Source organism: Microcaecilia unicolor, chromosome 14 (assembly GCF_901765095.1).
Source record: "Microcaecilia unicolor chromosome 14, aMicUni1.1, whole genome shotgun sequence".
Taxonomy (NCBI): domain Eukaryota; kingdom Metazoa; phylum Chordata; class Amphibia; order Gymnophiona; family Siphonopidae; genus Microcaecilia; species Microcaecilia unicolor.
In genome coordinates, this window is record NC_044044.1 from 33,988,769 (window position 1) to 34,015,142 (window position 26,374).

Consider the following 26,374-nt stretch of genomic DNA (forward strand, 5'->3'; position numbering starts at 1 on the left):
TGACCCCCCTCAGACTAGCCATCAGCTGATTTTAGGAGTGGCCTGTGCTCCCCCCTCAGACTAGCCATCAGCTGATTTTAGGAGTGGTCTGTGGTCCCCCCTCACACTAGCCATCAGATGATTTTAGGAGTGGCCTGTGTGACCCCCCTCAGACTAGCCATCAGCTGGTTTTAGAAGTGGCCTGTGTGCCCCCCCACTCAGCTCACACTAGCCATCAGCTGGTTTTAGGAGTGGCCTGTGTGACCCCCCTCACACTAGCCATCAGCTGATTTTAGGAGAGGCCTGTGCGCCCCCCCCCCCTCACACCAGCCATCAGCTGATTTTAGGAGTGGTCTGTGCGCCCCCCCCCTCACACCAGCCATCAGCTGATTTTAGGAGTGGCCTGTGCTCCCCCCTCACACTAGCCATCGGCTGATTTTAGGAGTGGTCTGTGGTCCCCCCTCACACTAGCCATCAGATGATTTTAGGATTGGCCTGTGTGACCCCCCTCAGACTAGCCATCAGCTGGTTTTAGAAGTGGCCTGTGTGCCCCCCCACTCAGCTCACACTAGCCATCAGCTGGTTTTAGGAGTGGCCTGTGCTCCCCCCTCACACTAGCCATCAGCTGATTTTAGGAGTGGTCTGTGGTCCCCCCTCACACTAGCCATCAGATGATTTTAGGAGTGGCCTGTGTGACCCCCCTCAGACTAGCCATCAGCTGATTTTAGGAGTGGCCTGTGTTCCCCCCCCTCTGACTAGCCATCAGCTGATTTTAGGAGTGGTCTGTGGTCCCCCCTCAGACTAGCCATCAGCTGATTTTAGGAGTGGCCTGTGTTTCCCCCCCCCTGAGCCTAGCCATCAGCTGATTTTAGGAGTGGCCTGTGTTCCCCCCCCCCCTGAGCCTAGCCATCAGCTGATTTTAGGAGTGGCCTGTGTTCCCCCCCCCTGAGCCTAGCCATCAGCTGATTTTAGGAGTGGCCTGTGGTCCCCCCTCAGACTAGCCATCAGCTGATTTTAGGAGTGGCCTGTGCCCCCCCCTCAGCTCAGACTAGCCATCAGCTGATTTTAGGAGTGGTCTGTGCTCCCCCCTCAGACTAGCCATCAGCTGATTTTAGGAGTGGCCTGTGCTCCCCCCCTCAGACTAGCCATCAGCTGATTTTAGGAGTGGCCTGTGTTCCCCCCCTCAGACTAGCCATCAGCTGATTTTAGGAGTGGTCTGTGTTCCCCCCCTCAGACTAGCCATCAGCTGATTTTAGGAGTGGCCTGTGTTACCCCCCTCAGACTAGCCATCAGCTGATTTTAGGAGTGGTCTGTGTGACCCCCCCTCAGACTAGCCATCAGCTGATTTTAGGAGTGGCCTGTGTTCCCCCCCTCAGACTAGCCATCAGCTGATTTTAGGAGTGGTCTGTGTTCCCCCCCTCAGACTAGCCATCAGCTGATTTTAGGAGTGGCCTGTGCTCCCCCCTCAGACTAGCCATCAGCTGATTTTAGGAGTGGTCTGTGTGACCCCCCCTCAGACTAGCCATCAGCTGATTTTAGGAGTGGCCTGTGCTCCCCCCTCAGACTAGCCATCAGCTGATTTTAGGAGTGGTCTGTGTGACCCCCCCTCAGACTAGCCATCAGCTGATTTTAGGAGTGGCCTGTGTTCCCCCCCTCAGACTAGCCATCAGCTGATTTTAGGAGTGGCCTGTGCCCCCCCCCTCAGCTCAGACTAGCCATCAGCTGATTTTAGGAGTGGCCTGTGTTCCCCCCCTCAGACTAGCCATCAGCTGATTTTAGGAGTGGCCTGTGCTCCCCCCCTCAGACTAGCCATCAGCTGATTTTAGGAGTGGCCTGTGCCCCCCCCCCCTCAGCTCAGACTAGCCATCAGCTGATTTTAGGAGTGGTCTGTGCTCCCCCCTCAGACTAGCCATCAGCTGATTTTAGGAGTGGCCTGTGTTCCCCCCCTCAGACTAGCCATCAGCTGATTTTAGGAGTGGCCTGTGTTCCCCCCCTCACACTAGCCATCAGCTGATTTTAGGAGTGGCCTGTGTTCCCCCCCTCAGACTAGCCATCAGCTGATTTTAGGAGTGGCCTGTGTTCCCCCCCTCAGACTAGCCATCATCTGATTTTAGGAGTGGTCTGTGCCCCCCTCCACTCAGCTCACACTAGCCATCAGCTGATTTTAGGAGTGGCCTGTGTTCCCCCCCTCAGACTAGCCATCAGCTGATTTTAGGAGTGGTCTGTGTTCCCCCCCTCACACTAGCCATCAGCTGATTTTAGGAGTGGCCTGTGTTCCCCCCCTCAGACTAGCCATCAGCTGATTTTAGGAGTGGTCTGTGCCCCCCTCCACTCAGCTCACACTAGCCATCAGCTGATTTTAGGAGTGGCCTGTGTTCCCCCCCTCAGACTAGCCATCAGCTGATTTTAGGAGTGGCCTGTGTTCCCCCCCTCAGACTAGCCATCAGCTGATTTTAGGAGTGGTCTGTGTTCCCCCCCTCACACTAGCCATCAGCTGATTTTAGGAGTGGCCTGTGTTCCCCCCCTCAGACTAGCCATCAGCTGATTTTAGGAGTGGCCTGTGTTCCCCCCCTCAGACTAGCCATCAGCTGATTTTAGGAGTGGTCTGTGTTCCCCCCCTCAGACTAGCCATCAGCTGATTTTAGGAGTGGCCTGTGTTCCCCCCCTCAGACTAGCCATCAGCTGATTTTAGGAGTGGTCTGTGTTCCCCCCCTCAGACTAGCCATCAGCTGATTTTAGGAGTGGTCTGTGCCCCCCTCCACTCAGCTCACACTAGCCATCAGCTGATTTTAGGAGTGGCCTGTGTTCCCCCCCTCAGACTAGCCATCAGCTGATTTTAGGAGTGGCCTGTGTTCCCCCCCTCAGACTAGCCATCAGCTGATTTTAGGAGTGGTCTGTGTTCCCCCCCTCACACTAGCCATCAGCTGATTTTAGGAGTGGCCTGTGTTCCCCCCCTCAGACTAGCCATCAGCTGATTTTAGGAGTGGTCTGTGCCCCCCTCCACTCAGCTCACACTAGCCATCAGCTGATTTTAGGAGTGGCCTGTGTTCCCCCCCTCAGACTAGCCATCAGCTGATTTTAGGAGTGGCCTGTGTTCCCCCCCTCAGACTAGCCATCAGCTGATTTTAGGAGTGGTCTGTGTTCCCCCCCTCACACTAGCCATCAGCTGATTTTAGGAGTGGTCTGTGTTCCCCCCCTCAGACTAGCCATCAGCTGATTTTAGGAGTGGTCTGTGCCCCCCTCCACTCAGCTCACACTAGCCATCAGCTGATTTTAGGAGTGGCCTGTGCTCCCCCCCCCTCAGAGTAGCCATCAGCTGATTTTAGGAGTGGCCTGTGCTCCCCCCGCCCTCAGAGTAGCCATCAGCTGATTTTAGGAGTGGCCTGTGCTCCCCCCCCCTCAGAGTAGCCATCAGCTGATTTTAGGAGTGGCCTGTGCTCCCCCCCCTCAGAGTAGCCATCAGCTGATTTTAGGAGTGGCCTGTGCTCCCCCCCCCCTCAGAGTAGCCATCAGCTGATTTTAGGAGTGGCCTGTGTTCCCCCCCTCACACTAGCCATCAGCTGATTTTAGGAGTGGCCTGTGCTCCCCCCCCTCAGACTAGCCATCAGCTGATTTTAGGAGTGGTCTGTGTTCCCCCCCTCAGACTAGCCATCAGCTGATTTTAGGAGTGGTCTGTGCCCCCCTCCACTCAGCTCACACTAGCCATCAGCTGATTTTAGGAGTGGCCTGTGCTCCCCCCCCCCTCAGAGTAGCCATCAGCTGATTTTAGGAGTGGCCTGTGTTCCCCCCCTCACACTAGCCATCAGCTGATTTTAGGAGTGGCCTGTGCTCCCCCCCCTCAGACTAGCCATCAGCTGATTTTAGGAGTGGTCTGTGTTCCCCCCCTCAGACTAGCCATCAGCTGATTTTAGGAGTGGTCTGTGCCCCCCTCCACTCAGCTCACACTAGCCATCAGCTGATTTTAGGAGTGGCCTGTGCGCCCCCCCCTCAGACTAGCCATCAGCTGATTTTAGGAGTGGTCTGTGCCCCCCTCCACTCAGCTCACACTAGCCATCAGCTGATTTTAGGAGTGGCCTGTGTTCCCCCCCTCAGACTAGCCATCAGCTGATTTTAGGAGTGGCCTGTGTTCCCCCCCTCAGACTAGCCATCAGCTGATTTTAGGAGTGGTCTGTGCTCCCCCCTCCCCCTCCCCCAAAGCTTCAGAAACAGGGCGCTAAAGCGAATCCAGCAGCAGCACCTTAGTGTCAGTGAGGGCTGAAAGGAGGCCACGATGGCGGGGGGAGGGGGAGATGGAGGGGGAGGGGCTGCTTACCGGAGGGTGAGGGCGGAGGCGAGTCCCGGGGCTGTGAAGCTGGAGGACCGATCTTCTCTCTCTCTCTGTCTCACGGGCGCCACGTGGTTGTCGGCCGCGCCGCCCAAGCCCTCCCCGCCCCCTCCCTTAGCGGAAAAGGACCGAGAACAAAAGCGGCCCAAGCGCAGGAGACAAAGCGCTGAACAACCCGATCCCGTAACCGCGGCCTCTTCTTCCCGCCCTTCCCTCTCACACACCGGCGAAAAGTCTCGCGCACCTTCTCCTCCCGCCCACACGGACAGCGACGGACTTCACCTGACGACGCGCGAGGCCAGCTCAGCCACCCCCCGGCTCCTCGTGGCACGTGAGCCGGGTCCCCGCGCGCGCTCTCCCTGCCTCCCTTTCCTCTACTCGCTAGCTTGTGGGTGCGCAGTTTGGCAGCAATCCACGGAATCTTTCACGCCGCGGGTTGTGGCTCCGCCCCTCCAACCGCCTCATTGGTCGACGGCCACGAGAGGCGCGCCCTCTGCGACGCTGATTGGTGAACGGGGCACGCGCCCCCCTCGCGGAGCGCCACGCCTCCCGTTCTGTAGTAACAACTCTCCGTGGGTAGAGGGGAAAGGGGGCGGGGCGGTCGGACAATTGCTTATTGTTTTGGTTTTCTTCGCTGCGCTCCCCAGAATCCGAGAGTAACTTGGTGCTCGCGCCTACCGGGGCATAAACAGCAGCAGCGCGTGACCCGGAGATGACGGTTACCCCCAGGGCGTGGACACGTGGCTGTGGGGCGCTAAGTCGGAGAGCGCGTGACGAGGGCGGGAAAAAAGACTTTGCGCCACGACGCCTAAGAAAGGGGGCGGCGCGAGCGCGGACAGGCCCCCCGGGTTAGGATGGAGCGAGGCAGCGAGCTATTAGGCTGCCCCTGAAAGTGCCTGAGAGGAAAGACGCGCATGGCTGTGGGACTGACTCAGCCTTTCATTGCTACACACTTGGGTTGGTCCTACTCTCGTCACTGCTTGTCTGTCTTTCATTCATTCAGCCAATAATTGTCTTTCTTACATAACATTTTAATTGCCTTCACGAGGTTTATCTTGCACAGACAGGTTGGTGGGAAGATGGAGAGTTCTTCCTTCTCCTGCACAACTGGGGCTGCAAATGCACTGCTGAGGCAGCTCAATGTCTTGCATGTGCATTGGGGATGTTCTGCAAACGAAGAACCAGCTTAGTCTTTGGTGCCTCGTTTGCAGAACATCCCCAATGCACATGCAAGACATTGAGCTGCCTCAGCAGTGCATTTGCAGCCCCAGTTGTGCAGGAGAAGGAGGCTCCCCTAATGCACCAGGACTGGCCAAATGGAAGGGGTAACTTGGCACTGCAGCTGTGCCAGGGAGGGGGTGTTCTGGAGGTTTGCAATCCCTCCCCGGAAGAGTTATGCTAGCCCTTAGGGATTGCAAACCTCCAGGACACACCCTCCCTGGCACAGCTGCAGTGCCAAGTTACCCCTTCCATTTGGCCAGTCCTGGTGCATTAGGGGAGCCAACTTTTCAAAAATTATTGGGGGGGGGGGCTATGCCCAATGGAAATAACCTTCTCAAGCACCCACAGAGGTGCCTATCACTGATTTTAATGGGTAGGATCAGAGACTACAAATCCCATGATGCTTTGGGGAGAAAGCTTAAAAACCAGGGGAAAGTCTCCCTCCTGGAATGGGTAACGTAGTAGATGACGGCAGAAAAAGACCTGCACTGTCCATCCAGTCTGCCCAACAAGATAAACTCATATGTAACTCAGCAGCTCTGCCCTGGTTAAGTTGGCACCAGCATCGATCATGCTTGATACCCTGTAATAGCTGTCAGCAGATAAAGACCTGCAGGTCCATCCAGTGAATCAGACCCGGCACAGGTTCCACTTCTTCATGGTTAAGGACTGGTAATCTCTTTAGCGCCCTGCCAGTTCTGGGGCACAGACCATACAAATGTGCCAGGCACCAGTCCTACTTCTAACCAGACTAACACTCCTCTTCCTGTCTTTCCTTCCTCCCTACATCTGACCTTAATCCTACTTGAATGTAGATTTAATTCTTCCTTCTCCACCGCCAGTCATCCCTCGCTATTCACCTTTCAGATATTTGCTAGCGTTCCTTAGTCCTCTCATTCCTTCTCTACCCTCCTATCAATGCTCTGTATTTAACTCACCTTCTAGTTCCCCATTTCATCCACTGTACTCATCCCTTCTTCATCCTCATCTACCTTCTATTTCTCATCCCTTCACCAGTCCCAGGTTCTTCCCTGTCACCTGCTCCTTACTAAGGGCTGTGTAGGTGGTTTGGCCACACAGGGCACAAATATAGAAGGATGTAAAAATTGCTCCCATTTCACCATCTCCTTTCATTGGCAGGGCCAAAGCAGATTATACAAGGGGTGCTAGTGGACAGACCTGCTAAGGGCACAACTGTAGTTTGATATGGTCCTGCCTATCACTTGGTCCCTCCCCACCTCTGTCCATTTCTTTTACTGCTATCCCATTCCCTATTTTTCCACCCTCATTTCTCTCTTCCTTCAAAGACTACTACTACTTAACACTTCTATAGCACTACAAGGCATAAGCAGCGCTGTACACAATACACGTAAAGACAGTCCCTGCTCAAAGCGCTCACAATCTAAATAGGACAGACAGAACAATTAAGAGGTAAGGGAATTAAAGAGGTGGGGATAAAAGGTACAAGCAAGTGAGCAGTGATTAGGAGTCAAAAGCAGCGTTAAAGAGGTAGGCTTTAGCCTGGATTTGAAAATGGGCTAGAGGTACATTTTCGGGAAGTCTATGTCTCTTGCCATCTCCAAATGCCTTTTGTCAATTTCAGTTTCCTCCCCAGTTATCCAGGTCCTTCAAATCATTTCCACACCCCCATTTCTCTGCACCCTCTCTCTCTCAGTGCTACTCATACCCCTTATCCAATCCCCATTGATCTCCCTATCCCTGCTCAGTCCTCACTCCCTCCCCCCCCAGCACCCAAGTCCCCAGTGTTCCACCTTACCCAATCTCTGAGTCCTCACTCACAAGTACACCCAAGTCCTGACTAATACATTCCCAATACCCAGCCACTCTTAATCTGCCTTCTGATCTCCCACACAATCCTAGAGATCTACAAAATGCTGAGTGGTGTAGAACGGGTAACAGTTAATCAATTTTTCACTCTTTCAAAAAGAACAAAGACCAGGGGACACAAGAAAATACTTTCAAAACAAATAGGAGGAAGTATTTTTTCACTCAAAAAATAGTTAATCTCTGCAACTCTTTGCCAGAGGACATGGTAACAGCGATTTAGTGTATCTGGGCTTAAAACAGATTTGGACAAGTTCCTGGAGGAAAAGTTCATAGTCTGCTATTTAGATAGATATGGGGAAGCCACTGCTTGCCCTGGGATTGGTAGCATGGAATGTTGCCACTATTTGGGTTTCTGCCAGGTACTTGTGACCTGAATTGGCCACTGTTGGAAACAAGATACTGGGCTAGATGAACCATTGGTCTGATCCTGTATGGCTATGCTTATGTCCTTATAACTTTCCTCCCATACTTATATCGTCTGTAGCATTTCTCTCTGCATATCACCTCACCTCTCTCTCTCATAGTATCTACCCTCGTCTACCTTCTCCCACCATTAGCATCAGCTTCTCCCCCCACCCCACCCCCAAACATTAATTTCAGACTCCTCACTTCTCCCTGCATCAGTCCCACCTTCTTGCCCCAGCCCCTCTGTTGGTACCCTTCTACCTTCCTTCAGCATCTGGCGCTCACAATGGCAGGACCTTCATCTTTTGCTTCTATCCTGTCTTCGGCTGTACCAGCAGTACAAGGAGAGCACAGCAGAAGTAAAAGATGAAGGTCCCGCCCCTGGAAGACGCAAACCAAATCAAGAGGTATGGACAGCTTGCTCTTTCTTTTGGTTCCCAAAATTCTTGTGCAATTAATCTTCAGAACCTTTTTCAAGTAGACAAAAAGCCCAACGTAGCCATGTTCTGCTCATAGTCTGCTTCAGGGGATACAGGCATGCCATTCTTTGTTTTTTTTTTTCTGAATAGGAATATCAAGCTGTGATTAAGGGTAACAGGTTGTTCCTTACACAAGAACGTTCAGTCTGTTACTCTCAACCACAGCTTTATATTCCTGTTGAGAAAACCAAGGAATAGCATGTCCGTTTCCCCTGAAGCAGCCAATGGGTGAAACATTGCCAGATCAGGCTTTTTGTCTACTTATTAGAGGTTTTAAAGACTACCAACCCTCTTCAACTTAATGATGACACCTCTAGCCAAATTGCTATGCAACCAAGGACTCGACCCGTACATCTATGCAGACGATGTCACGATCTATATCCCAAACACGATTTAAACGAAATCACAAATGAAATTAAACTCAGCCTCCAAATAATGAATTCATGGGCGGATGCATTCCAACTAAAGCTAAACGCGCAATATAACACGATCAAACCCACCACCTTAAACACCCCAGAATACACCCTTCCCGTCTCAGACAGCCTGAAAATTCTTGGAATCACAATTGACCGAAATCTCACACTTGAAAGTCACGCGAAAAATACAGCTAAGAAAATGTTCCATTCAATGTGGAAACTCAAAAGAATCAAACCTTTCTTCCCAAGGGAAATATTCCATAGCCTTGTACAATCAATGGTGCTAAGCCACCTAGACTACTGCAATGCCATTTATGCCGGATGCAAAGAACTAATCATTAAGAAACTTCAAACTGCCCAAAACACAGCAGCCAGACTCATATTTGGAAAATTTAAATACGATAGCGCCAAACCCCTAAGAGAAAAATTACACTGGCTCCCACTAAAAGAACGAATTGCGTTCAAAGTTTGCGCCCTGGTCCACAAAATCGTTCACGGTGAAGCCCCGATGTACATGTCAGTACCTGCCAACTAGGAACACAAAAAGATCAGCACGCACATTCCTGAATCTCCACTACCCCAGCTGCAAAGGTCTTAAATATAAATCCACATACGCATCCAGCTTCTCCTACATAGGCACCCAACTACGGAACGCACTACCGAAGGACATAAAAACAATGCAAGACCTAACTATCTTCCGAAAACTACTGAAAACTGACCTATTCAAGAAGGCATACCACAATGATGCATCCTAAATACCAAACAACTAGACTCTACATGAACAAGACAAAACCAAACTCTTTATACTTGACTGATAACCTCGCTGCTATTAATGAAAGTTACGCAATACGCACTATCACTTTATCGCCTATGTCAGGAATGTACTTTCCACTGTTGATTTTCTAACTTATGTTTAATGTACTTTATTACTAAGGAATTTCTATACACATGCAATACCATGTGTAATTCTCCACCCGGAAATGGCAATTGCCATTACGGCATAATGTAAGCCACATTGAGCCTGCAAACTGGTGGGAAAATGTGGGATACAATTGTTACATCTTGCTCTTTCTTTGGTTCCTACTGCTGGAAGGACAGGTCGGTGTGGGGGGGTTTTAGTGTACTTCAATTTGCCTGCACTGAGTCAGTGTGTCTTACTGGCTCACCCTTAAGCCCACACTACTCCCCCCTAGACACAGGAAAGGAGTTTTCCCTGTAATGGGATGCTGAAGTATCAACAGAGCATATCATGTACTCCTTGCCAAGCAAATTTTTGTCACTTCTCCTTTTTCAGCAGTTCCTGTATCTCTGCTTATCCCCACTACTTTTTCCTCCTACCCCTTTTCTCACTACCCTCAACAATTCCTGTATCTCTTATTATTGCCCTTGCTCCCCCCCCCCCCCCCCGCCCCCCGCAGTTCCTGTATCTCTGGTTATTACATCTCCTTTCCCATCGGCAGTAGAGAATGACATGGGGACAAAGTTTGTCCCCATCCCCGTATTGTCACCGCAGGCCCTGTCTCCGTCCCTGCCCCATGTGAGCTGTGTCCTCATCTGCAGAAGCTTTGAACACTTATGATTTTATATTTAAATCTTTTTATTAAAGTACAAAAAGGAACAATATGCTGTGCAACTGTTTATAAAACACAAATAGAAAACAATAATAACAAGAAGCAACTATAATAACCCTCTCCCCCCCCCCCCCCCCCCGCCTTTCCAATCCCAACAATAGCTGACTTCTACTACCCCAAGGAATCCTAATCCGCCCTGTTAAAATGTCCAGGGGTACAAATTACAACCCGTTCTGTATGCCCTAGAGGAGAGAAATATGCCCTATGAAGCTCTGTTATGATTTTTTTAATCTGTGGATAAATAAGAAGTCATCAACAATCTCAGGATTCAGTCTAGCTCTCCTGTCTTCCACAGTCCTTCCTGCAATAGAAGATTTCTTCCTAGAAGATGTACAGGATCCCCCATGCAAATTTTGCTATTTGTGACCAGCATGTTTGTTTGTTTTTTCAACAAAAAAAAAAAAATCAAAATATCGTTGTCTGCATCACTCAGACATAAAAACAGTCCAATTCATTAACAGGCTTCAAAGTAGAAAAATGACATGGGGACAGTTTTTTTCCATGTTCCCACAGGCTCTTTTCCCATCCCCGTGGGATCTATCCTCACCCCATCCCCACAGTTACTACAGGGGGGGGGGGGGGATCCCTGTCCCCATATCATTCTCTACTCGGCAGTTCCTGTTCTCTGGTTATTGCCCCTGCTTTTCCCCTCCTCCCCCCCTCTCTCCCCTTAGCAGTTCCTGAAACTCTGCCCATTGCCCTGCTTTATCCCCCTCCCCAGAGTGGAGTAGCCTGATGGTTAGTACCCCAGGTACAAAATGAGTACAGTAGCTGCATATTGTATTGTAAGCACAGAAAGGCAATGTACAAATCCCATCCCTCTTTTCCCTTTCCCTGCTGCATCTCCTTGCCCTCTCTCAGCAGTTTCCCTATCTCTGGTTATCCGCCCCCCCCCCCCCACCCCACAAGCAGTTCCCATATCTCTGGTTATTGCCTCTGCTTTTTTCCCCATTCCTACCCTTCTCTTACTCTGCTGCTCAGAAGTTCCTGTGTCTTTAGTTATTGCCCATCCATCTGTTTGTCCCCTCCCCCTCAGTAGTGTGTTTTTTTTTTCTGCCCTGCTTTCACCAGTCCTTTCTGGTGTCTGCAAAACCAGCTGAATCCGGTGCATTGCTGGAAAAGGGGGGGGGGTGAGGGGGGGAGGTGTCTGTCTCGTGGGTAGAAGAAGCTGTTCTTCTCTCTGCATCATCTGGGGGAGGGAGAGAGACAGAACCGGCTGGAACCAGTGTTTGAGAGACACTGAGAGATGGGCAGAGAGCTCTGCCCCCAGGAACAATGGCTGGCTGGGAAAAGTGCTGAGTATCTCCTCCCTGCTCCCTTCCTCCTCTGCTGGGGGAGAGGAGAAATGCTTGCATCAGGTTTGCAGGATTGGAGAGAAGCATGCAGAGGATAACGTAGGCAGCCGTCACCTACTCCCTCCTAGCCCTGTTATTTCCGCTTCTTTCCTATCTCCTCTGCCTCAACAGGCAACAGAGAGCTTCCCTGAGAAAAATGATCAGCCACACTGTGGCTTTGCTTGTAAAATATTAGGCCACAGCTTTTATTAATATCAACATTCCATTTACAACAACTTATTACCCGAGCCCCTTTGGTACTTTTGATCTAACCATCAGGTAGACCTGCCATACTGTCTAACAAAGCCCTCTGCTACTTTTGCCCGGTGATGGGGGGGTAGCGCCAGCCATGAAGAAAGGTGGCCCCGTCCTGCACCTGCTCAAGCATGAGCAGTCCATTGTTCTAAGGGTAAACTAGCCCTGCGAACAGGTCACCCCTCTCAATCACTATCATTCCCTACACCATCCATTTCCTTTCTGGCTTGGGTACCCCCCTGCCACTAGCCCTGGGTAATTCAGCAGACTTGCCCAGGGCTCCCCCATAACCAGCTGTCGCTGTTTGCCCCTTATCCATTGTATTCTGCTAACGGTTACAATAATACCCTCTCCAGAACTTCCTGCAGGTCATTATTAATCAGGTTGTTACCTATCTCTGACAGGTGCACCTCAGTCTCCGGGTCCCCCCACTCATGCATAAGATGTGAGCCTCCCAACCTGTGAGTCCACATTCTCAACTGTCCATTTATCTTCTTCCTTCCTCATCCCCACATCTTCAAGTGCATGCAGCGTCTACTAATGAGGCAGTGGACAAATCTGGGGTTTAAAAGTGGTGTTTGAATTCCTATTTCAAAATCAGCTTTTTACTTTGCAACTGAAGTGAAGGTATGCCAGATGTTTCATATTATTTCAATGTCTAGCTGCCGAGCTAAGGTTAGGAAAGGTCAGTGAGAAATGCAACTCTGTCCCTTGTGAATTGCCAATGCTAGCTGGCACAGCGGTAAACTATTATGACTGAACAAAGGAATGAGCTAGATATATTGTAGTTTACAAGATAGAAAATACTATTTAGAGAGAGGCAATAGATTAGTATTTAGAAGTTCTGTTTATATTTAGGATATGTCTTATAAGAATGCTTATTTTAGAATATGTTTTATTCTCTGTAATTTCTATGTAGGATGTTTGTTCAACTCTGTGTTACTTTTAAAATGATCCTTTGTCTGCTGTTTAAGGCTGCAGTGAGGAGATCAACATGTGTTTTGAGTTTTCTGTGGTCTTAGCTAGTTCTGTGTATGGAGCTGATAGGTGAAAAAGGTCAGGACTAGTCAGCTCTCTTCTCCTTGATTAATTATAGGTAAAATGCAGAAATGGTCTTGGAAGCAATAGCCTGATATGTATGCTATTAAGTAAGACTGACTTTTGACCTCTTTAATGAATGCCAGAGTTTAGTTAGCAGTTAGTATGAACCAGACTAGGGATATGAGAATAACCAATGTTAGATGGGGCCTCTTGGTCTCTAAGGGAATCCAGTCTAAGCTATAGATGAGACATCAATCATAATGAGGAATGTAAGAGACTGGAGACCAAATGTCTGGCTTGAGGGGCCCCAGGTCACAGGTCAGTTTAGGATGTCTGGAACCTATGTAACTGATATTTCAAAAGTAATGATTGGTTGAGGCAAGGTAGCCAATCAGTTTCTTAACCAATTGGGAGTAAAGGGGGCTAGGCTAGGAGGAGGGCTTAGGACCCTATTTAAGTGGGAGCAGAAGCAGTTTACGTCAGAAGGAGCTCAGAAGAAAGAGAAGGACAGAAGGAACAGACAGAAGAAGGAGACAAAGACACAGAGAGCTGAGAGAAAGACACAGAGAGCTGAGAGAAAGACACAGAGAGCTGAGAGAAAGACCCAGAGAGCTGAGAGAAAGACATAAAGAGCTAAGAGAAGAGAAGAGAGCTAGAACTGATGTCCTGCTTTGTTTGCTGGCAAATAAAGAAGATTACTCTCTCATTCTGGTGTGTGCTGTCTGACTCCTGAAGCATCACAAATTCCTATCTCAATTCCTGCAACAATTCTTGGTGGCAGCGGTGGGATCCTGAATCCTGCATTAATCCCAGCACCCAACTGACTGGAGAACATTCGCCGGGTATGTATTTTGTATTCTGTATTTTGTATTGTAATCCTAGCTAGGAAATTGTAAACCAGCCCCTCAAGAAAATTGAGGAAGGAGAATCTGATCAATTCTCAGCAAAGGCCCTAGTACCTTCTAGTCGCGGGGACTAGAAGCGAAAACGCTTGAGCTTATCTGTATTTGAGAAATCTGAAATTGTTGGGTGGGATTTTCTGTATGGAATGTGTGATGCGTGAATGATTAACTGAGTGCGGACTTCTTATAGCTGCATTTCCAATTAACGCGAGTTCAATTGGTCAGCAACGGAAGGAAGCGATTGTTGTCTGTCTACCTAGTGTCTCGAGAGTGCGGACCCCTTACTGCACTCTCAAAAATTCCCTCCCTTTTTGTGTGTTGTAACTGTAAGCATTATGGGTGGGACATCATCTAGACAAATTGTTACCCCCCTAGATTGTATGCTTAGAAATTTCAAGAAAGGCTTTTTAATTAATGACTATGGACAGACTTTAAGCTCAGGTACTTTAAGAACCTTGTGTGAAGTTGAGTGGCCATCTATGGGAGTGGGGTGGCCCCCTAGTGGCAGCTTAGATATTGAAGTAATCCGGAAGGTCTATAGCATAGTAGTAGGAGAATCAGAATATTCTGAACAACTCCCTTATATAGATTCCTGGGACAGCCTTGTGACTGACCCTCCCTCCTGGTTGAAAACTTATATGGGATCCCCAGTAAAATTCATGTTAGGCCGTGTTCAAAGAAAGATTAGAAAATCTAAACTAGAAGAGGGAAAGAGCCCCAGGAAGCTTACCACCCAATCGGTGGCTTCCGCCCCTACCCTGTCTGAGAAACCCATACTCTCTGATGACCCCTCAGACCTTGAGCCACCACCTTATGGCCCATTGTTGGGGTTCCGTGCCACCCCCAGAGATCCACGCCGCCCAGCCCAAGCCTCTCCAGCACAGGCTTCTCCGGATAGTTCTTCCCCTCCTGTGCCAAACCTGCCACACCCTAGGTTGGACTTTTCACCTGGCCTCTACCCTTCTGTGCCACATCCTCCCCTGTTAACCTCCGAAGACCCACTTTGGGCTCCACTCCCTGACTCCTCAACTCCTGACAGCCCAGCCTCTCCCTCTAGTACCCCTACCCACTCATTAGGGGCCCGGCATCCCTTTCAATGGACTGACTCACCTGTGACCACCTCTCAGTCTATGAGTACCCCTCCCCATCCCTCAGGGGTTCAACACACCTCCACTGAATGGGTTAGACCCGCTGCAATTACCTTTGAGCATGATAGGAGGGTAGCTCCTAGCTCTACCTCAGGTTCCATTCCCACCTCCTCGAGGGTTCTGCCACTCCGACAGGTAACTACCACTCGACCGGATCCTAATAATCAGGGTCAGGTTATACAGGCACAGGCCTATCAGTATGTACCCTTCACAACCACTGATCTCCTGAATTGGAAGACGCATTACCCCTCTTATACTGAAAAGCCTCAGGCAGTGGTGGACCTAGTGACTAGCATTATGGCCACCCATAACCCAACCTGGACTGATTGTCAACAACTTCTCCTGACCCTCTTCACAACTGAGGAGAGGCGGAAGATTTTGCAAAATGCTGAGGCCATCACGCGAGAGCGTGTTCCCGACGGGACACAGGATCCAGAGGGATGGGTTAGAGCTCGGTTTCCTCGCGCAGCTCCAGCTTGGGATCCAAATGATGGGCAGCACTATGAACTGTTGTCTGGCTATTGCCGGGACTTACTGGAAGGTATGAGGAAAGGCATAAAGAGGCCCATTAATCTGGCAAAGGTCTCTGAAATTCTCCAAGGGGCAACTGAATCCCCTGGGGCCTTTCTAGAGCGACTAATTGAAGCCTACAGAACATACACCCCATTTGACCCTGAAGCCCAAGAAAACCAGAGAATGGTGAATAGCGCATTGGTGGCCCAGAGTATGCCAGATATCCGGAAGAAGTTGCAGCGTCAGGAGGGATTCGCAGGGATGAATACCACCCAGCTAATTGAGATCGCAACCAAGGTTTTCATTAATAGAGATCAGGAGGTGCGCCGAGAGGCTGACCGGAAGATGCAGAAGAAGGCCGACCTTTTAGCGGCAGCCATTACTAATTCCACCCTTAACCGAGGTCGACTTCTAGCTAATGGGAAGCCAAAGTGGGACCCCGGACCACCAGCCAGGGCCCGAGATTCCTTCAATCAATCCCGGCCAAGGGGGGAGAATCCCAGACCAAGATTGGAGAGGGATCAGTGTGCCTATTGTAAGGAAAGAGGGCACTGGAAAGATGAATGCCCCCAGAGGCGCCAGGGACTGAGAAGGGGACCAGGAGATCGAGGAAGCCGAGGCCGAGTTCGAGAGGGAAGATATGAGCCTCCTGAATCTGACATCATCGGGATAGCCGAGATGGCAGAATGGGACGAATAGGACAGACCGGGTTCCTACAAACTGGGCTCCCAGGAACCTATGGTCAAGCTAACTATAGGGAGCCGCTCAATTCCATTCATGATTGATACAGGAGCTGAACATTCTGTTGTGACGGAGCGATTAGCGCCTGTGTCTGGAAAAACTGTCCGAGTGGTGGGAGCCACGGGGGTGCAGAACCGGAGGCCCTTTCTGACAACCCGTAGATGCCAATTAGGCTCACACATAGTCACTCATGAATTCTTGTATATGCCAGACTGTCCAATCCCTTTGTTAGGTCGAGACCTGCTGTCCAAGCTTAGGGCCCAAATTTCCTTTGACTCTGATGGCCAGACTTCAGTCTCCTTTCGGCCCCCAGCATCCAGCCCTAAGGGTATATTGAGTTTCTGCTGCCCTCTTGAAGAAGAATGGCGGCTGCATCAGTCGCATGGCCAAGTTGACCTACCCCTGGCAGACAGCTTTCAGGTCAGGGGGGTATGGGCAGAAGATAATCCCCCAGGGTTGGCCCGAAATATTCCTCCTGTACATGTAGACTTACTTCCAAGTGCCCGGCCAATCCATCTTCGCCAATACCCAATTCCCAGAAAGGCTCTGGAAGGGATTCAAGCACATTTGAATCGTCTGTTATCCCATGGAATTATTCGACCTTGCCAGTCTCCATGGAATACGCCACTATTGCCAGTTCAAAAGCCAGGGACTGAGGACTACCGGCCAGTCCAAGACTTACGAGTGGTCAACAAATCCACTATCTCATTACACCCTGTAGTGCCTAATCCATATGTCCTGCTAGGATTGATACCTTCTGGAGCTACCCATTTCACGACACTAGACCTAAAAGATGCCTTCTTTTGTATTCGGGTGGCCCCCGCCAGTCAATTGCTTTTTGCCTTTCAATGGGAAAACCCAGTAACAGGAAGGAAGCTTCAGTATACATGGACCCGCCTGCCACAGGGGTTCAAGAACTCCCCCACTATTTTTGGGACAGCCCTAGGGCAAGACCTTAAGACTTTTAAATCTGAGCCTTCCAGGCGAGTTTTACTCCAGTATGTAGATGACCTCCTGATTGCAGCAGTGACCCAGGAAGAGTGTTTTGAGGCTACTAGAGAATTGCTGGAGCTACTCTTGGATGCAGGCTATAAGGTCTCACGCTCAAAGGCCCAACTCTGTCAGTCAGAAGTGAAGTATCTGGGCTTCTGTATTTCCCAGGGAAGTCGGAGACTGGATGCTAGTAGGAAGCAAGCGGTAGCTGCAATCCCCCAACCCAAGTCCAGAAGAGAAGTTAGGGAATTTCTGGGAGCAGCTGGATTCTGCAGAATTTGGATTCCAAATTTTGCATTGATGGCGAAACCCCTTTACCAAGCCACAAAGGGGGGTGAAAAGGAACCATTTGAATGGGGACCTACTGCTCAACAATCCTTCATTGCCATAAAGAAAGCCCTACTCCAAGCCCCTGCGTTAGGCCTTCCTGATGTGGAGAAACCTTTCTCATTGTATGTCCACGAGCGACAGGGGGTTGCTCTGGGTGTGCTGACCCAGATGATGGGATCCTGGCAGAGGCCTGTTGCATACCTGTCTAAACAGCTGGATGGAGTGGCTAAAGGATGGCCAGCCTGCATGAGGGCCATTGCAGCAACAGCCTTACTGGTCCAGGAAGCTGATAAGTTGACCTTGGGGCAAGAACTGGTTGTTAAAGTCCCCCACGCAGTTCTTACCCTCATGGAGTATAAGGGCAACCACTGGTTTACAAATAACCGCATGGTTAAGTACCAAGCTAGCTTGTGTGAGAATCCACGGATACACCTGGAAACAGTGGCTACATTCAATCCTGCTACTCTTTTGCCAGCATCTGAGGGACCACCGGATCATGACTGTATCCAAACTATGGATGAAGTGTACTCCAGTCGACCAGATCTTAAAGATGTTCCGTGGAGGGACCCAGATGTAATTTATTTCACAGATGGAAGCAGTTATGTGGAGAACTCCAAGCGATTGGCAGGCTATGCTGTGGTGACAGAGGACAAGGTGATAGAAGCAAGAGCCCTGCCCCAAGGAACTTCAGCCCAGAAAGCAGAACTTGTGGCCCTCATACGAGCTCTGGAGCTAGCAGCAGGACTGGTGACCAACATTTATACTGATTCTAAGTATGCTTTCACAACCCTACATGCTCATGGAGCTTTGTATAAGGAAAAGGGACTCATAAATGCTGCAGGCCAACCTGTTAAGTATGGACCTGAAATACTTCAGCTGCTAGAGGCTGTGTGGGCCCCTAAGAAGGTAGCTGTTATTCATTGCAGGGGACACCAAAGAATAGATACTCCAGTGGCCCGAGGGAATCGCCATGCTGATCGGGTGGCCAAGGAAGCTGCTCGAGGACCCCCAGCAAGTATTGTGACCCCCCTGTTCCAAATCCGATTGCAAGAATGGACACCTATGTATACCCAAATGGAAGAGAAATGGGCTCAAGAAGAAGGTGCAGTAAGGAGACCTGATGGCTGGTTACATCTCCCTGATACCAGAGTTCTGGTGCCACGCCACCTAGCTTGGCCTGTAGTGTCTCAAGCTCATGACCTATCACACTTAGGGAAAACAGCACTAGCCCGTCTACTCAGTCGAGTAGTGGTGCTGGAAGGATTGGATAGTCTGGTTGCCACTGCCTCTGCCCGATGTACTCTCTGTGCCCAGAATAATGCCCGTCAGGGACCCCGTATTCCACCAGGAGTTCAGTCTAGAGGACTAACACCCTTTGAGTCCCTAGTTATAGACTTCACAGAAATGCCCAGGAGTGGTAGGTTCCGATACCTCTTAGTCATGGTCTGTACCTTTTCTGGGTGGGTGGAAGCATATCCTACAGTCACTGAGAAAGCCACAGAAGTAGCTCGAGCTCTCCTTAGGGATGTCATCCCCAGGTATGGACTGCCCCTTGCCATAGGTTCAGATAATGGTCCCGCCTTTGTTGAAGCTACACTTCAGGCCCTGTCCCGCGCATTGCGCATTACCTGGAAATTGCATTGTGCCTATCGTCCCCAGAGTTCAGGGCAGGTTGAGCGAGCAAACAGAACCTTGAAAAATAGCCTAGCAAAGATTTGTCAGGAAACCCAACTGAAATGGCCACAGGCACTGCCACTAGCCCTCTTCCGCCTCCGATGCACCCCAACTAAAGGAACAGCCCTCTCTCCCTTTGAAATTGTGTATGGGAAGCCCCCAGCCATTTTACAGGGAATTAAGGGAGACATAGGGATTTTAGGGTCTGCCCAGGTGCAGGAGCAGGTAGCCCTCTTGGGGAAGATAATTTCTGAGCTTCAGTCTTATGTGAGAGAAATAAACCCTGTCCCCTTCCAGGCTCAGGTACATTCCTTCCTGCCAGGGGATAGAGTTTGGGTGAAAGACTGGAAGCTCCAGCCTTTGGGGCCCCGATGGAAAGGACCTTTTACTGTTTTGCTTTCTACCCCTGCAGCTGTGAAGGTCGCAGGGATAACTCCATGGGTCCATTGGTCTCGAATTAAGTCTGCTGACCAGACTGAGCCCAGCACGGATCAGACGGAGCCTAGACAGTGGAGAGCAGAAAGAGATCCAGCGGAGCCATTGAAGTTGCGCCTGACCCGAACCAAAGAATCTACTAGCTGAAAAGAAGGGTCAACTGCATACTGCAGGAGCGGCTGAACTTCGGCTTCACACTGAGACTCTTTCTTGCCTGATTCTGGCTTTCTTGGAATTTGAAAGCTTGATCCTTATCAGTTGAGGGTCTATCCCAACTGGTATAAGAACTCAAAGACTGAGAACATTATATGAGAGTAATCTGTGATTAGCACAGACTGTTGAAATATTATTGCTTAATTAGTTTGCTGTATTTGTTTTAGATTAGGAAGAAAGAAAATGTTAGTAGTTTGGATGCTTTTGTTGTTTTCTACTCCTTGCCTCCTTGTTCCTAATACCCCAACTCGCTCCAACCTTTGGTTACACTCAGTCCAGGAACTAATTAGCCAGGCAAAGATTACTTCCCCTTGTATTGTGTGTTCCCGATTTTCTCCTTATACCACAGATGTCCCAGCTGTTCCTGTCCCTGTGCAACTCCCAGCTCTTATACCTCCCTACTTTTCGAGTTCAGGCCCTTGGAGCCAGGATTATACTTGGTGGTCCTTTTATAATGCTACTTCCCCCTCTGACTCTTCTCTAAGGCCAGTTTTTACGTCTCCCTATCCAGCTTCTGGAGTGTTTTGTTTAACAAGAAGCATCTCAACTGTTCTTCCCATTCCCTGTAACTATACTAATGTTCTCCTAGAGAAGGAGGAACCTGTGTGGGTAGTTTCTCCAGGTACTCCTATGTGCCCTACTACCATACCTGTAGATTATGACCAAGGTGATTATCTGGCTCCTAACTATACTACTGAGAAGACTATAGTGTCCCATCCTATTTTCTACTTTCATAAGTCCCCGGGGGATGAAGGGGTTGCATCATATGAGCGGTCTGTTACAATTGGGGATTGGCACCTATGGTGTGCAAAGTCTCCATTTCTTCTTCGTTCCCCCTGGGATAGGGGCTCGCATTATGGGCATCCTAATCTCCATCCTGTGCCTACATTTATTGGGAACTTTCGTCGCCCTCTCCTTGGTCATTACTGGCTCTGTGATAATGTCCTCCACATGATTCTTCCCTCCACATATGATTTTTGTGTATTGGTAACCTTGAATTATTTTCCTAAAGTTATTCCTCTTAAGCCACTATCCCCGCACCGCTCTAAGCGAGAGGCTTTGTCCTTACCCTCCTCCGTTGCCACAGAGGATGAGGCGATTGAATTAGCCCTCCAGTATATTAATTCTACTTATCCTCTGACTAAAAAGAGACTTGTAGCCCTTTCTGCCACAGCCTGGATTCCAATTGGAGGCCCGGTAGCGGGTATTACTGAACTAGGTATGGCTACCCGGAGACTTCAATCCCTACTCCATGTTTTAGTTCATGAGCTGAACGTGGTAGTCAATGCATTGCAGGATCAAATTAATGAATTAAGTATAGTTTCTAGATATAACCGTATGGGCCTTGACTATCTCTTTGCAGCTCAGGGTGGCCTCTGCACAGTGCTAAATTCTTCAGAGTGCTGTACTATTGTCATAAATAGGACGCATGTAGTTAGGCATGCCATGGATAAAGTCCTACAGTTGGCCAGCCTTAATGTGGAGGATTACCGAGGAGGATTAGACCTTACCTCCTGGTGGTGGTCATTGACCTCCTGGATACGTCCCTTGTTCATTTCCCTAATAGTCTTAGTTTTAGCAGGGTTTTTGTTTTGTTTCCTGGCCTCATGTGCTTCGGCAGTATGCCGTCGGACCTTAACAAGTAGGGTAATGGTAATTCACAAGTCTATTCCTAGTTAGGATCACTATAGTCTCCAGAGTTTGAGATGTGAGACTTATCTCTGCATAAGCTGATTTTAGTCTCAAAGGGGGGAATGAGGCAGTGGACAAAGAAATTATATATATAAGAAGTGATATTAACTGTTAAAATCTGGGGTTTAAAAGTGGTGTTTGAATTCCTATTTCAAAATCAGCTTTTTACTTTGCAACTGAAGTGAAGGTATGCCAGATGTTTCATATTATTTCAATGTCTAGCTGCCGAGCTAAGGTTAGGAAAGGTCAGTGAGAAATGCAACTCTGTCCCTTGTGAATTGCCAATGCTAGCTGGCACAGCGGTAAACTATTATGACTGAACAAAGGAATGAGCTAGATATATTGTAGTTTACAAGATAGAAAATACTATTTAGAGAGAGGCAATAGATTAGTATTTAGAAGTTCTGTTTATATTTAGGATATGTCTTATAAGAATGCTTATTTTAGAATATGTTTTATTCTCTGTAATTTCTATGTAGGATGTTTGTTCAACTCTGTGTTACTTTTAAAATGATCCTTTGTCTGCTGTTTAAGGCTGCAGTGAGGAGATCAACATGTGTTTTGAGTTTTCTGTGGTCTTAGCTAGTTCTGTGTATGGAGCTGATAGGTGAAAAAGGTCAGGACTAGTCAGCTCTCTTCTCCTTGATTAATTATAGGTAAAATGCAGAAATGGTCTTGGAAGCAATAGCCTGATATGTATGCTATTAAGTAAGACTGACTTTTGACCTCTTTAATGAATGCCAGAGTTTAGTTAGCAGTTAGTATGAACCAGACTAGGGATATGAGAATAACCAATGTTAGATGGGGCCTCTTGGTCTCTAAGGGAATCCAGTCTAAGCTATAGATGAGACATCAATCATAATGAGGAATGTAAGAGACTGGAGACCAAATGTCTGGCTTGAGGGGCCCCAGGTCACAGGTCAGTTTAGGATGTCTGGAACCTATGTAACTGATATTTCAAAAGTAATGATTGGTTGAGGCAAGGTAGCCAATCAGTTTCTTAACCAATTGGGAGTAAAGGGGGCTAGGCTAGGAGGAGGGCTTAGGACCCTATTTAAGTGGGAGCAGAAGCAGTTTACGTCAGAAGGAGCTCAGAAGAAAGAGAAGGACAGAAGGAACAGACAGAAGAAGGAGACAAAGACACAGAGAGCTGAGAGAAAGACACAGAGAGCTGAGAGAAAGACACAGAGAGCTGAGAGAAAGACCCAGAGAGCTGAGAGAAAGACATAAAGAGCTAAGAGAAGAGAAGAGAGCTAGAACTGATGTCCTGCTTTGTTTGCTGGCAAATAAAGAAGATTACTCTCTCATTCTGGTGTGTGCTGTCTGACTCCTGAAGCATCACAAATTCCTATCTCAATTCCTGCAACACTAAAGATGATGTCGGGCCACATCAGGTGTGTACCTTGAAATAAAGAAGCAGTCTCAGTGAGATCCTGCTTAGCAGCACGCATGAGCTGGACACATGACCACTCCCCCAGATCATTGCCGCTGAGGGGGATAACGATGGCCCTTGGCCGTTCCATCTCCTTGCGGTACCGTCTTGAGGAGAGGAAGTAGCTGGGACCGCTGACCGCATTCCCCTTCACCCCAACCAATAGACCTTCACCTTTCTTCCAGCAAGACTCAGGCTGCTGCCATAGGATCTCTCCCCAGTTCACTTGTCTGCCCAAGCCATATATGAATGGCCAACAATCCACACCGTCCCTCCTCGTGGTACATGTCCTGCAGGAAGAGAACAGAGAGCAGTTATAGCAGGGTTACACAGGCTTTCATGTTCTATAGGCCCTTTCTGATGTTTGACTTATTATAGCCATCTGATCTCCATCTACCTAGTCGTATTGCGGCTGGTGGCAAACCCTCACATGCTGCTGATGTGGCTGCCCCTGTCCAGAACGAGTGTGTTCCAAATGCACGAGTCAAGCCCCTTTTCAGGACTATGGTGAACAGGAATTTGGACATGGCTGTGCCACGTTTGTGCACCAGCAGCTGCTCTCCCGATGCTGGCCTCACTGCTAAATACCTCGTGACATTTTCTACCAGATAAGTTTGCAGCTCCTGCACCCTGTGCAGTACTAACTCTAAACCCTTGCCTAATTGGTCAGTTTTAGATCTTTTAATGCGCAAGCGCACAGTGTCCCGCTCTAACTGTACGTCCTTTAGTAACAGCCCGCCGCTCACCACATTTCCTTTTGATGTCGCTACTAACTCGCTGACTCTTAGCGCTGCGAAGGCCAGCGAGAAGGCTGTACAGAACAGACCCCTCTCAAAGGCACTCTCGCCTACCAGGGATATGGCCATCCAGATTTCTAGTATATTGTGTGTAATGGGACGCCATTTATCTGGGGAGCGAGGAACCGTCTCCCTGGCCCAACCTGCCATAACTCTCTTGACCTAGAACCCTTTGGTGGGGTCTGGATGTCCTTCCGTCTGTGCAAAGAATGCAACCGCTGGCAGGTATGAAGAAACCCTCCCCCTGGATGACCCATTTTTCTTCTCAGAGATGATGAAGTCTATTTTCACGCCTTCTAGCTAAGGACCTCCCTTCCACCCTCTCTCTTGCACGAAACTCTTTATCCGCTGGTAGCCACGGGAGTAGGCCCTCCTTGTGCTTGGGGCAATGGACAGACGAAGCAGCTCCCATGCCTCCAAGGTGCGATGAGCCACAGATGGTCCTGGACTGCCGCTCCTGTGGGGTCCGCCTCCGGGGGCCAGTTTCCTGAAAATGGCACACTTGCAGTGAGAGAGAGGCAGCTATTGTGTTGTTGAAACCTGGGATGTTCTTTGCTGGCTCAGTTACGTTACACATCAAGCAGCATTGTACTAATATCCTCAATAGATTTACTACAAGCTTACAGTGCTGGTGATGTTCTGGCAAACACCTGATGTGCGCCAGCAATCCGGCCACTGGGCCTCGCACCAAGCCTTTTGAAAATAAAGCCTGTTTCCCCTGAAGCATCCAAGTAAAGCTTCAGTTCTTGACTGGAGACGGGGTCACCCTGCCAAACCGAAAGGCCATTATAAGAGCTCAGAAAGGAGTCCCATATGCGCAGCTCCTTGCGGATTGGCTGCGTGATGAAATTGGACAGTCTGTTGATGCTTGCTGTAGTGGCAGCTAGCCTGCGAGTGAACAGTGGCCCTGCATGCAAAATTCAGACTTCATTGCCATTAGCTTGGTTTTCTTGGACGCAATTGTCTTTGTCACTAGCCCCTTAAGCTTGGTCGGCTTATCCTGAGGGAGTCTGGACACCATCTTGGCTGAGTCTCGCTCAATGCCCAGGAAGACTATGTGGGGTGCTGGCTTCTATAGGAAGCAAATGAAAATCTAACGGAGCCATCCACTCACAGACTGGGCTCCCAGGTTGGAGACCCATGAACATGGGATTCTCAGGTTGAGATACTTCAGGCACCTGAACTCCACTCTGGGACCCCCAGACTTGGACCCCCATATCTGAGAGACATGATTTCAGGATGCCCTTCCTTACCTATTTCCATTTCAGTTTTGAGTGCCTGTGTAGTCCAATGCACATGAACAGACATGCGTGTTTGTGAGGGAGAAGAGATGCAGGGATGGTACAAGGATATAAGCAAGGCGCAGTGCCCCCACGGGTGCACGGAGCCGCCTATAATATGGCGCCGTGCCCGGGCATGCGCACCGGGTCAGCGGGGTGCAAGCGAGGCGTGGTGGGCACGTCCCCGCCGCCCAAAGGGCACCCTGCTGAAAAGGGGGAAGAGCTACAAAGGGGTTTAAAAGCCCCTGGGCAGAGCCCGGACAGCCTCTTCAGGCATCCAGGCACCAGCATACACCCAGCCCCCCCCCCCCTCCCCAGTTTACTGTGAAATTGTACCTGTATATATCTTGTCGCAGCTTATGCCACCCAACTCCTCTGTCCCCTTTTGCAACCTACCAGCTCCTTCCCTGGAAGCCCTAACCCAGAAATTTCCCTGTGGCTGGGAATAGGAAAGGCACTTAATAGTGTACCAGCTTCCTCTGCCACATGGGGCCGATCACATGGCTCATTCTGCAAGACCCTGTGCTGAAGGGGAAACTGCAGTAAATGCCCTCCTCTTTGCTGTCTCAGGGTAAGCACTGGAGTGGAGCCTCCAGGAGGAGTGGAAATGGGGGGGACATTGCCTTTTGCCACCTCCAGAATCTCAGTGCTCTAAGCAATCACCGAGTTCACCTAATGGAAGCGCTGCCAGCCCTGGTATGATCATGTTGTACACGTCCGTCTCCATACTGTGATATAGGTAAGCCAGGAATACTGCACAGACAGCTGAAATACTTCATCAGAAAACCACACAGGCCTCACATGTTCATACAAAAAGCGAAGCCTGGATATTCTTCAGAGCCTGATGCATGAATACAGTATGACGGACAGGTAAACCGTGAAGATAATGCACCGACATATGTAAAGCACAAATATTCATCAGAGAGCTCCATGCAGGCATTACACTGACAAGTAAAGCTTGAGTACAGCACAGATAACCGAAGCATGGATGTTCATTAAATCCCTGTGCAGGGATCATATTGATAAATGCATTAGCAAGTCCGTGCTCCCAGGAGAAAGTTAATTATCCCTGAATATTGCAGCTTGTGAAGATTATCAGACGCTGTGTTATTTTATATCTAATCATGGACTGTTTCGTACGCTTCACACCTCATTATGAACATGCATTACGTAAAAACAAATTCCGTGACAGCCTGCATTATTGGTAAATGATATGCATTATTGCGTGATGCAGCTTAGTAAATAAGGATTTCATATTGTAAGCCCCTTAGGAATAAGGAAATAGCTGCTG

The 26,374-nt window shown here is 49.3% G+C and overlaps 2 protein-coding genes across 2 annotated transcripts in view; one reads left to right on the forward strand and one right to left on the reverse strand.

Annotated features, from left to right (window-relative positions):
- Nucleotides 1–4,803, reverse strand: part of RIMKLB (ribosomal modification protein rimK like family member B) — a 77,089-nt gene extending 72,286 nt beyond the window's left edge. Inside the window, exon 1 of the mRNA XM_030187243.1 lies at nucleotides 4,292–4,803. The gene's annotated coding sequence lies outside the window, so the exon portion shown is untranslated. The remainder of the gene's footprint in view (nucleotides 1–4,291) is intronic.
- FOXJ2 (forkhead box J2) overlaps nucleotides 1–26,374 on the forward strand; it is a 584,760-nt gene that overhangs the window by 434,475 nt on the left and 123,911 nt on the right. The window lies entirely within an intron of this gene.